General features: G+C 48.9%; 15 non-coding genes across 15 annotated transcripts; 8 read left to right on the forward strand and 7 right to left on the reverse strand.

Annotated features, from left to right (window-relative positions):
* Positions 1 to 441: 441 nt before the first annotated feature.
* Positions 442 to 514, forward strand: Trnar-acg (transfer RNA arginine (anticodon ACG)). The gene has a single exon. It is a non-coding gene; the product is annotated as a tRNA-Arg (tRNA).
* A 283-nt stretch (positions 515 to 797) lies between these two features.
* On the forward strand, positions 798 to 869 carry Trnam-cau (transfer RNA methionine (anticodon CAU)). The gene has a single exon. It is a non-coding gene; the product is annotated as a tRNA-Met (tRNA).
* Positions 870 to 1,102: 233 nt separating this feature from the next.
* Trnad-guc (transfer RNA aspartic acid (anticodon GUC)) lies at positions 1,103 to 1,174 on the reverse strand. Its single transcript has one exon. It is a non-coding gene; the product is annotated as a tRNA-Asp (tRNA).
* A 111-nt stretch (positions 1,175 to 1,285) lies between these two features.
* Positions 1,286 to 1,377, reverse strand: Trnai-uau (transfer RNA isoleucine (anticodon UAU)). The gene is given in 2 exon segments: positions 1,286 to 1,321; positions 1,340 to 1,377. It is a non-coding gene; the product is annotated as a tRNA-Ile (tRNA).
* A 442-nt stretch (positions 1,378 to 1,819) lies between these two features.
* Positions 1,820 to 1,892, forward strand: Trnar-acg (transfer RNA arginine (anticodon ACG)). Its single transcript has one exon. It is a non-coding gene; the product is annotated as a tRNA-Arg (tRNA).
* Positions 1,893 to 2,175: 283 nt separating this feature from the next.
* On the forward strand, positions 2,176 to 2,247 carry Trnam-cau (transfer RNA methionine (anticodon CAU)). Its single transcript has one exon. It is a non-coding gene; the product is annotated as a tRNA-Met (tRNA).
* Positions 2,248 to 2,460: 213 nt separating this feature from the next.
* Positions 2,461 to 2,532, reverse strand: Trnad-guc (transfer RNA aspartic acid (anticodon GUC)). Its single transcript has one exon. It is a non-coding gene; the product is annotated as a tRNA-Asp (tRNA).
* A 111-nt stretch (positions 2,533 to 2,643) lies between these two features.
* Trnai-uau (transfer RNA isoleucine (anticodon UAU)) lies at positions 2,644 to 2,735 on the reverse strand. Its single transcript is given in 2 exon segments — positions 2,644 to 2,679; positions 2,698 to 2,735. It is a non-coding gene; the product is annotated as a tRNA-Ile (tRNA).
* Positions 2,736 to 3,177: 442 nt separating this feature from the next.
* Positions 3,178 to 3,250, forward strand: Trnar-acg (transfer RNA arginine (anticodon ACG)). Its single transcript has one exon. It is a non-coding gene; the product is annotated as a tRNA-Arg (tRNA).
* A 283-nt stretch (positions 3,251 to 3,533) lies between these two features.
* Positions 3,534 to 3,605, forward strand: Trnam-cau (transfer RNA methionine (anticodon CAU)). The gene has a single exon. It is a non-coding gene; the product is annotated as a tRNA-Met (tRNA).
* Positions 3,606 to 3,838: 233 nt separating this feature from the next.
* Trnad-guc (transfer RNA aspartic acid (anticodon GUC)) lies at positions 3,839 to 3,910 on the reverse strand. The gene has a single exon. It is a non-coding gene; the product is annotated as a tRNA-Asp (tRNA).
* Positions 3,911 to 4,021: 111 nt separating this feature from the next.
* On the reverse strand, positions 4,022 to 4,113 carry Trnai-uau (transfer RNA isoleucine (anticodon UAU)). The gene is given in 2 exon segments: positions 4,022 to 4,057; positions 4,076 to 4,113. It is a non-coding gene; the product is annotated as a tRNA-Ile (tRNA).
* Positions 4,114 to 4,555: 442 nt separating this feature from the next.
* Positions 4,556 to 4,628, forward strand: Trnar-acg (transfer RNA arginine (anticodon ACG)). The gene has a single exon. It is a non-coding gene; the product is annotated as a tRNA-Arg (tRNA).
* A 283-nt stretch (positions 4,629 to 4,911) lies between these two features.
* Trnam-cau (transfer RNA methionine (anticodon CAU)) lies at positions 4,912 to 4,983 on the forward strand. Its single transcript has one exon. It is a non-coding gene; the product is annotated as a tRNA-Met (tRNA).
* Positions 4,984 to 5,196: 213 nt separating this feature from the next.
* Positions 5,197 to 5,268, reverse strand: Trnad-guc (transfer RNA aspartic acid (anticodon GUC)). The gene has a single exon. It is a non-coding gene; the product is annotated as a tRNA-Asp (tRNA).
* Positions 5,269 to 9,415: the final 4,147 nt, after the last annotated feature.

A 9,415-nucleotide genomic window follows, 5' to 3' on the forward strand; every position in this document is an offset into this window, starting at 1 on the left:
ACAGCGGAATGGTTTCAGTTAGCGGTATTCACTTTGCTGCCAAGCTGTTGTGGCTACAGACCCATCATACGATCATCACCTACGGCCATACTGCCACTTCAGCACCTGTCTACGAATGCTTCATACGATTCTTGTTTCATATGCTACACTTACAGGCATATCAACCGCTTGTCATCACCGAAAAAATGCAGAAAAACGGGCGCCTTGCATTCTGCTACCTGTCCAACAGCGGGGGCAGATGTATGGCAAGCTCTAGGCTGTGCAGGCGCACCGTGGCCGAGGAGCTGGAGGAGAGATGCCTTCCTTAGCAGCTCCCTGCAGAGTGCGGAAGACCAGAGTGGCCGCGCCGCCGTTGTCAGTGGACGACACGCAATTGCCGAGCCACGGAGAACACGTTGCTTTGCGATGTGCACCCTCCCCGTGGCTTACACCGCGAACAGTGGCCCTGTGGCGCAACGGATAACGCGTCTGACTACGGATCAGAAGATTCCATGTTCGAATCCTGGCAGGGTCGGCATTTTGTTAGTTGCGGGGGCGTAGCTAGGCAATGCATTCGAATGTCTCCACCTTCGTGGAGTGCAATGTTAATCCTGAGCATCTCGCAGCTGCATCTCGAGACGATCGTGGTAAATATCGCTTCGTGCAAGCGTCAGCGTAGCGTCAGTCGAGCAAAGTCGAGACAAGTCAAGCTGAGAGATGATACGCAGTTAATTAAACGGTAGGCGCGTGAAACCGATGCACACAACGCTTTCCAAGTGTCCAATGCCACGCACCGAAAAGGACGGACTGCTGCACGCAGCAGAGTGGCGCAGTGGAAGCGTGCTGGGCCCATAACCCAGAGGTCCGTGGATCGAAACCACGCTCTGCTAAAATTATTCTTTTTCGTTGGTGCTTCGAGCTCGATCATTAAGCTTGGGGTGCGCTGATTCAGCGACGTCAGTAAACCCTGTCAGTTGTGAAACGATGACGTCGTGTGAAGAATACGAGAAACACTTCCTAAGACGCAGACCTTCTTACGATTTTTTAGCAATTACATTCCTTGATCACAAGGGTAATGCTTTTTCGGGCCATACGTGCAACTTTCGCGATATAAAAATCGCACCTCCCCGGCGGGGAATCGAACCCCGGTCTCCCGCGTGACAGGCGGGGATACTAACCATTATACTACCGAGGAAGACGCAGGCGGTCTATACAATGCACGAACATTTCTGCTTCTCAAGTACGTGATACATCTAAAATCTAGCGTCCCGATGCTTCCAGAGTCAGCTGCTACGAAATAAAAGTATGCCCCAGGTGAGGCTCGAACTCACAACCCCGGCATTGCTCACGGCTACTGCCTTATAAGTACCGTGCGCTAACCAATTGCGCCACTGGGGCTACAGCGGAATGGTTTCAGTTAGCGGTATTCACTTTGCTGCCAAGCTGTTGTGGCTACAGACCCATCATACGATCATCACCTACGGCCATACTGCCACTTCAGCACCTGTCTACGAATGCTTCATACGATTCTTGTTTCATATGCTACACTTACAGGCATATCAACCGCTTGTCATCACCGAAAAAATGCAGAAAAACGGGCGCCTTGCATTCTGCTACCTGTCCAACAGCGGGAGCAGATGTATGGCAAGCTCTAGGCTGTGCAGGCGCACCGTGGCCGAGGAGCTGGAGGAGAGATGCCTTCCTTAGCAGCTCCCTGCAGAGTGCGGAAGACCAGAGTGGCCGCGCCGCCGTTGTCAGTGGACGACACGCAATTGCCGAGCCACGGAGAACATGTTGCTTTGCGATGTGCACCCGCCCCGTGGCTTACACCGCGAACAGTGGCCCTGTGGCGCAACGGATAACGCGTCTGACTACGGATCAGAAGATTCCAGGTTCGAATCCTGGCAGGGTCGGCATTTTGTTAGTTGCGGGGGCGTAGCTAGGCAATGCATTCGAATGTCTCCACCTTCGTGGAGTGCAATGTTAATCCTGAGCATCTCGCAGCTGCATCTCGAGACGATCGTGGTAAATATCGCTTCGTGCAAGCGTCAGCGTAGCGTCAGTCGAGCAAAGTCGAGACAAGTCAAGCTGAGAGATGATACGCAGTTAATTAAACGGTAGGCGCGTGAAACCGATGCACACAACGCTTTCCAAGTGTCCAATGCCACGCACCGAAAAGGACGGACTGCTGCACGCAGCAGAGTGGCGCAGTGGAAGCGTGCTGGGCCCATAACCCAGAGGTCCGTGGATCGAAACCACGCTCTGCTAAAATTATTCTTTTTCGTTGGTGCTTCGAGCTCGATCATTAAGCTTGGGGTGCGCTGATTCAGCGTCGTCAGTAAACCCTGTGAGTTGTGAAACGATGACGTCGTGTGAAGAATACGAGAAACACTTCCTAAGACGCAGACCTTCTTACGATTTTTTAGCAATTACATTCCTTGATCACAAGGGTAATGCTTTCTCGCGATATAAAAATCGCACCTCCCCGGCGGGGAATCGAACCCCGGTCTCCCGCGTGACAGGCGGGGATACTAACCACTGTACTACCGAGGAACACGCAGGCGGTCTATACAATGCACGCACATTTCTGCTTCTCAAGTACGTGATACATCTAAAATCTAGCGTCCCGATGCTTCCAGAGTCAGCTGCTACGAAATAAAAGTATGCCCCAGGTGAGGCTCGAACTCACAACCCCGGCATTGCTCACGGCTACTGCCTTATAAGTACCGTGCGCTAACCAATTGCGCCACTGGGGCTACAGCGGAATGGTTTCAGTTAGCGGTATTCACTTTGCTGCCAAGCTGTTGTGGCTACAGACCCATCATACGATCATCACCTACGGCCATACTGCCACTTCAGCACCTGTCTACGAATGCTTCATACGATTCTTGTTTCATATGCTACACTTACAGGCATATCAACCGCTTGTCATCACCGAAAAAATGCAGAAAAACGGGCGCCTTGCATTCTGCTACCTGTCCAACAGCGGGGGCAGATGTATGGCAAGCTCTAGGCTGTGCAGGCGCACCGTGGCCGAGGAGCTGGAGGAGAGATGCCTTCCTTAGCAGCTCCCTGCAGAGTGCGGAAGACCAGAGTGGCCGCGCCGCCGTTGTCAGTGGACGACACGCAATTGCCGAGCCACGGAGAACACGTTGCTTTGCGATGTGCACCCTCCCCGTGGCTTACACCGCGAACAGTGGCCCTGTGGCGCAACGGATAACGCGTCTGACTACGGATCAGAAGATTCCATGTTCGAATCCTGGCAGGGTCGGCATTTTGTTAGTTGCGGGGGCGTAGCTAGGCAATGCATTCGAATGTCTCCACCTTCGTGGAGTGCAATGTTAATCCTGAGCATCTCGCAGCTGCATCTCGAGACGATCGTGGTAAATATCGCTTCGTGCAAGCGTCAGCGTAGCGTCAGTCGAGCAAAGTCGAGACAAGTCAAGCTGAGAGATGATACGCAGTTAATTAAACGGTAGGCGCGTGAAACCGATGCACACAACGCTTTCCAAGTGTCCAATGCCACGCACCGAAAAGGACGGACTGCTGCACGCAGCAGAGTGGCGCAGTGGAAGCGTGCTGGGCCCATAACCCAGAGGTCCGTGGATCGAAACCACGCTCTGCTAAAATTATTCTTTTTCGTTGGTGCTTCGAGCTCGATCATTAAGCTTGGGGTGCGCTGATTCAGCGACGTCAGTAAACCCTGTCAGTTGTGAAACGATGACGTCGTGTGAAGAATACGAGAAACACTTCCTAAGACGCAGACCTTCTTACGATTTTTTAGCAATTACATTCCTTGATCACAAGGGTAATGCTTTTTCGGGCCATACGTGCAACTTTCGCGATATAAAAATCGCACCTCCCCGGCGGGGAATCGAACCCCGGTCTCCCGCGTGACAGGCGGGGATACTAACCATTATACTACCGAGGAAGACGCAGGCGGTCTATACAATGCACGAACATTTCTGCTTCTCAAGTACGTGATACATCTAAAATCTAGCGTCCCGATGCTTCCAGAGTCAGCTGCTACGAAATAAAAGTATGCCCCAGGTGAGGCTCGAACTCACAACCCCGGCATTGCTCACGGCTACTGCCTTATAAGTACCGTGCGCTAACCAATTGCGCCACTGGGGCTACAGCGGAATGGTTTCAGTTAGCGGTATTCACTTTGCTGCCAAGCTGTTGTGGCTACAGACCCATCATACGATCATCACCTACGGCCATACTGCCACTTCAGCACCTGTCTACGAATGCTTCATACGATTCTTGTTTCATATGCTACACTTACAGGCATATCAACCGCTTGTCATCACCGAAAAAATGCAGAAAAACGGGCGCCTTGCATTCTGCTACCTGTCCAACAGCGGGAGCAGATGTATGGCAAGCTCTAGGCTGTGCAGGCGCACCGTGGCCGAGGAGCTGGAGGAGAGATGCCTTCCTTAGCAGCTCCCTGCAGAGTGCGGAAGACCAGAGTGGCCGCGCCGCCGTTGTCAGTGGACGACACGCAATTGCCGAGCCACGGAGAACATGTTGCTTTGCGATGTGCACCCGCCCCGTGGCTTACACCGCGAACAGTGGCCCTGTGGCGCAACGGATAACGCGTCTGACTACGGATCAGAAGATTCCAGGTTCGAATCCTGGCAGGGTCGGCATTTTGTTAGTTGCGGGGGCGTAGCTAGGCAATGCATTCGAATGTCTCCACCTTCGTGGAGTGCAATGTTAATCCTGAGCATCTCGCAGCTGCATCTCGAGACGATCGTGGTAAATATCGCTTCGTGCAAGCGTCAGCGTAGCGTCAGTCGAGCAAAGTCGAGACAAGTCAAGCTGAGAGATGATACGCAGTTAATTAAACGGTAGGCGCGTGAAACCGATGCACACAACGCTTTCCAAGTGTCCAATGCCACGCACCGAAAAGGACGGACTGCTGCACGCAGCAGAGTGGCGCAGTGGAAGCGTGCTGGGCCCATAACCCAGAGGTCCGTGGATCGAAACCACGCTCTGCTAAAATTATTCTTTTTCGTTGGTGCTTCGAGCTCGATCATTAAGCTTGGGGTGCGCTGATTCAGCGTCGTCAGTAAACCCTGTGAGTTGTGAAACGATGACGTCGTGTGAAGAATACGAGAAACACTTCCTAAGACGCAGACCTTCTTACGATTTTTTAGCAATTACATTCCTTGATCACAAGGGTAATGCTTTCTCGCGATATAAAAATCGCACCTCCCCGGCGGGGAATCGAACCCCGGTCTCCCGCGTGACAGGCGGGGATACTAACCACTGTACTACCGAGGAACACGCAGGCGGTCTATACAATGCACGCACATTTCTGCTTCTCAAGTACGTGATACATCTAAAATCTAGCGTCCCGATGCTTCCAGAGTCAGCTGCTACGAAATAAAAGTATGCCCCAGGTGAGGCTCGAACTCACAACCCCGGCATTGCTCACGGCTACTGCCTTATAAGTACCGTGCGCTAACCAATTGCGCCACTTTTTTTTTTTTTTTTTTTTTATTTTTTTTTTTTTTAGTGTAGGCGTGGGAGGAGGGTGCTTCCTGCGCACTAATAACAGCACGCTTGTCAATTGTGGATGCTAATCATTCGTTTGTATCTTCCTAGACACATCTGCTGGTTGTGAATTATTAATCTTGCATGGCAAGGTGCGCATGTAGGTGTGTTAAAAATTCTGGAGGCACTGGGTATTGATCCCAGTACCTCTCGCATACTAAGCGAGCGCTCTACCATGTTTTTTTTTTTTTTTTTTTTTTTTTTTTTTTTTTTTTTTTTTATTTACTTTTTTTTTTTTTTTTTTTTTTTTTTTTTTTTTTTTTTTTTTTTTTTTTTTTACTTTAAGGGATCCATTCTTCCACCAGAACTCAATCCATTTCTTCTAGGTGAGTGAGGCGTTAACGGCAAAAAAAAAATGATGACACTATCAACTATGTTAAGCAGTGTCGAACTAAAGTACCTTTTCTGGTTAGGATTAATAAATAAATAAATAAGAAATAAGTGATTAAAAAGGAATCTTCTCCTTTGTTGGTGCAAAATATAAGAAAACGAAAAGTGTTTGTTTTTTTCTCTAGTGTTGTCTTCACATCTTTCGTCTGTTATTGTCCTCTGCTGCTCCTCAATGATGTAGCGAATAGTCGGTTTCGCCTTACTTCGAAAGAAGGTTAAACATGCATTCATGTCTCGTGGTATAGTTTCGGGCGTTCTTTAAATATTACGTTCCCCGTCATGGCAAGACTGACGGGTCGAGTGTCGAATCGCATATCACACAATGGTCTTGCTTAAAAAGTTGGCAAAGGTCGCCTTGTAGTTACGTTCGCGTGCGATCATGCTGTGCTGCAGGGTCAGGTATAGAACGAAATCGTCTTTGTTCTTATCGCCAGTACTAAAAATATAGTGCACTGTGTGACCTATTATCCAGTTGACCGCATTCCGCTTTGTCCTGGGAAATGGGATTGCTTCAGGGTTGAGAAAGTCAGCTGGCGTTATCGCAGATGGTGAGGTCCTCTTGATGCTCGACAGTTTCTGTCGGGCGTAACCCCATATATCTTTCGTGGTACCACAGACGAAACGGTGTTCTTCGCTGTCTATGAGATTACACGTGACACACATTGGCGAGTCCTGCAAATGAATTGCATGAAGCCTGGACTGCGTCGGGATTTTTCTATTGACGGCAGCGTACCACGTCGCCTTTACTTGCGAAGGTAAGTAGGGGCTGTGGATGTTTTGCCACGTCGCGTCCCAGTTGTAGTTTGGAAATTTTTGTTCGATAACATTCCGTGATTTAGTTGCCACAAAGGAGTTGTAGATTGCCTTAACTGTCGTCAAATTCTTTTCAGAGACTGTTGTATGGACATAACTATACTCTAAGAGAAAACTCTTGAAGTGGTAGAGCGCAGTCGGTATATGGTGCACATCAATTGGCGGTTGAAGATCAGTCGGTGCGATTTCATTCAGGACAAGAGCGGTCAGACTGGTCGGTGACTGTTTCCATAGCTTGTAAGTTTTGCAGAAATAAAGAGCTTTCGCTTTTTTGTGTACATCGGTGAGACTGAGTCCGCCATCTCGCGTTGGGAGTGTCAAGGTGTCATATCGAACTTTAAAGATCTGGCCACGACATACAAAGTGTCCAAGCGCGGACAGCATGCATTTGGCTATATCGGTGGGGATGGGCAAAACTTGAGCCACATAATTGATTTTGGCAGTGATATAAATATTGGCCAATTCAACCTTTTGAAGCTCGTCCAATTTCCTGACGCTATGTAACTTCGCACAAGCACGAATTTTGTTGAGCAATTGCTTATAATTGGCGGCAATGGTGTGGCGGATGGTGTTCCGAAAATCGACACCGAGACACGTCATCCTAGTGATCTCTTTAAGCTGGCCATGACCGATCGCGCCTATGCCTTGCCCAACGTTCATGATCCCTGATTTCGTCCAATGCAGTTTCGCACCAGATGCCTTTTCATATTGTGAGATGATCAGGAGACCCCTCTCGACCTCATTGACATTCATAGCTAGGAAGGTAACATCATCAGCGTAAGCTCGGCACACTATCTTCTGCCCGTGTATGTGGAGTCCTTGTAAACGTTCCGTCAAGGTGACTAGCAGCGGTTCGATCGCAATGGCAAACAGCGCCATCGACATAGGGCAGCCCTGCCTAACAGAACTGTTTATCGGGACGGCGCGACTTGGCTGACCGTTAACGACAAGTTTGGATGTACTATTCCGTAACAATTTCTGTATGATGCTGATGAACTGCGGAGGAAATCCCAGAGTCTGCATTATCTGGAAAAGGTAAGGATGGTTCACTCTGTCGAAAGCCTGTGCGAAATCTAAAGTTACGATAGCACATCGGATTTTGCAAGCGTCCGCAACAGAAATCACATCTCGATAGTCTGATAATGTCTGATATATAGCTCTGTCCTTTCCAACACTCGTTTGATGTGATCCAATGACGGTATGCATCACAGTTTTCATTCTCGTTGCGAGAATGCGAGCAAAAATTTTGTAGTCGCTGTTGAGCAACGTAATGGGTCGCAAAGTTGCGACGGTGTTATTGCTCGTCCGTTTCGGGAGTAAGACCACAAGTCCTTCACTGAATGGCGGAGGAATGGGCATGTCCGGTTGGAGAAGTTCGTTGCAGAGCACCGTCAGCTTTGTCTTCAGTTGTGGCCAGAAGACTTGATAAAGTTCCACCGGGAGACCGTCACATCCGGGAGATTTGTTTTTTGGACTGTGGAACACCACATCTTCCAGTTCATCTTCCGTTACATCGGTGACGAGTTCGGCTACATCCGCAGGGCGAAGCCTGTGCGTTAAGCTGCTCCGGAACTCTGCAAGGGCTTCGTCGTCGGTAGGTTTATTGGACATCAAGTCAGTGTAATAAGTTTGAACGGCGTCTCTGATATCGTGTTGCCGAGTTAGAATCGTGCCGTCTTCGGATTGTAGTTCAGTTAAGATCTTTGTCCGTGCTCGTTTAGTTTCACGTATCAGGTGATAAATGGATGGCTGTTCGCCTTTTGCCATAGTCGAAACCCGACCTCTAATTTTGTAACCTTCCATCTGTTTTCGTTTCAAAAGTAATATTTTTGCTTGCAGTCTTTTAATGCGGGGGTAGTTGTCAATCACAGTGGCATCAAGAGTATATAAGTCTCGAAGACATTGATAATAAAACTCCATCGTTCTCTTAAACCACCAGTTCTTATTCCGGGAATATTGTATCATGGATTTACGAATTTTCGGTTTAGCGCATTCGAGCCACCATTGCAATGCCGAGCCGTACGTACTGAATTTGGCTTCACTTTCATTCCACGCTCGAGTGAAGGCTTCTCTGCATTCAGGATCGTCTAAATGTGCAACATTTAGTTTCCATAGTCCTTTGCCTCGGTAGGTTTCCTGTTTCCCCAAATTCAGCGTGCAAATATAAGCCGCATGGTCGGAGAAACTGGTTGGCCAGACCTCAGTTTGTAAAATTCGCTGTCTGAGAGTGTCCGATACGTAAATGCGGTCCAATCTACTCGCTGAATGATTCGTGACGTGAGTAAAACCAGGTGTTGTACCAAACTTGTGCTCCCACGTATCGACTAAACGTAAATCCTTGACGATCTGTTCTAATTCAATCGATTTATTGAAATGCGGCGTCTGATCTTTGGCGTTAAGTACACAGTTAAAATCTCCCGCCAATATTAGGTGGTCATATTGTGTTGCAAAAAGCGGAAGTATTTCTTCCTTGAAAAAGTCCGCTCGGCGTCGCCTATTAGTTGAGCCGGATGGTGCATACAGATTTAGGAGTCTAACATTATTGATAGTCACGCCAATTCCCCTACAACTTATGAGTCGTTCTACATTCTGGACGATAATTCCTTCTTTCGTGAGAATAGCGGTGCCTAAATCGGAACCGTGTCCCGGATTGGCCGTCACATTATAACCG

Source organism: Schistocerca gregaria, chromosome 8, assembly GCF_023897955.1.
Source record: "Schistocerca gregaria isolate iqSchGreg1 chromosome 8, iqSchGreg1.2, whole genome shotgun sequence".
In the NCBI taxonomy this organism is placed as follows: Eukaryota; Metazoa; Arthropoda; class Insecta; order Orthoptera; family Acrididae; genus Schistocerca; species Schistocerca gregaria.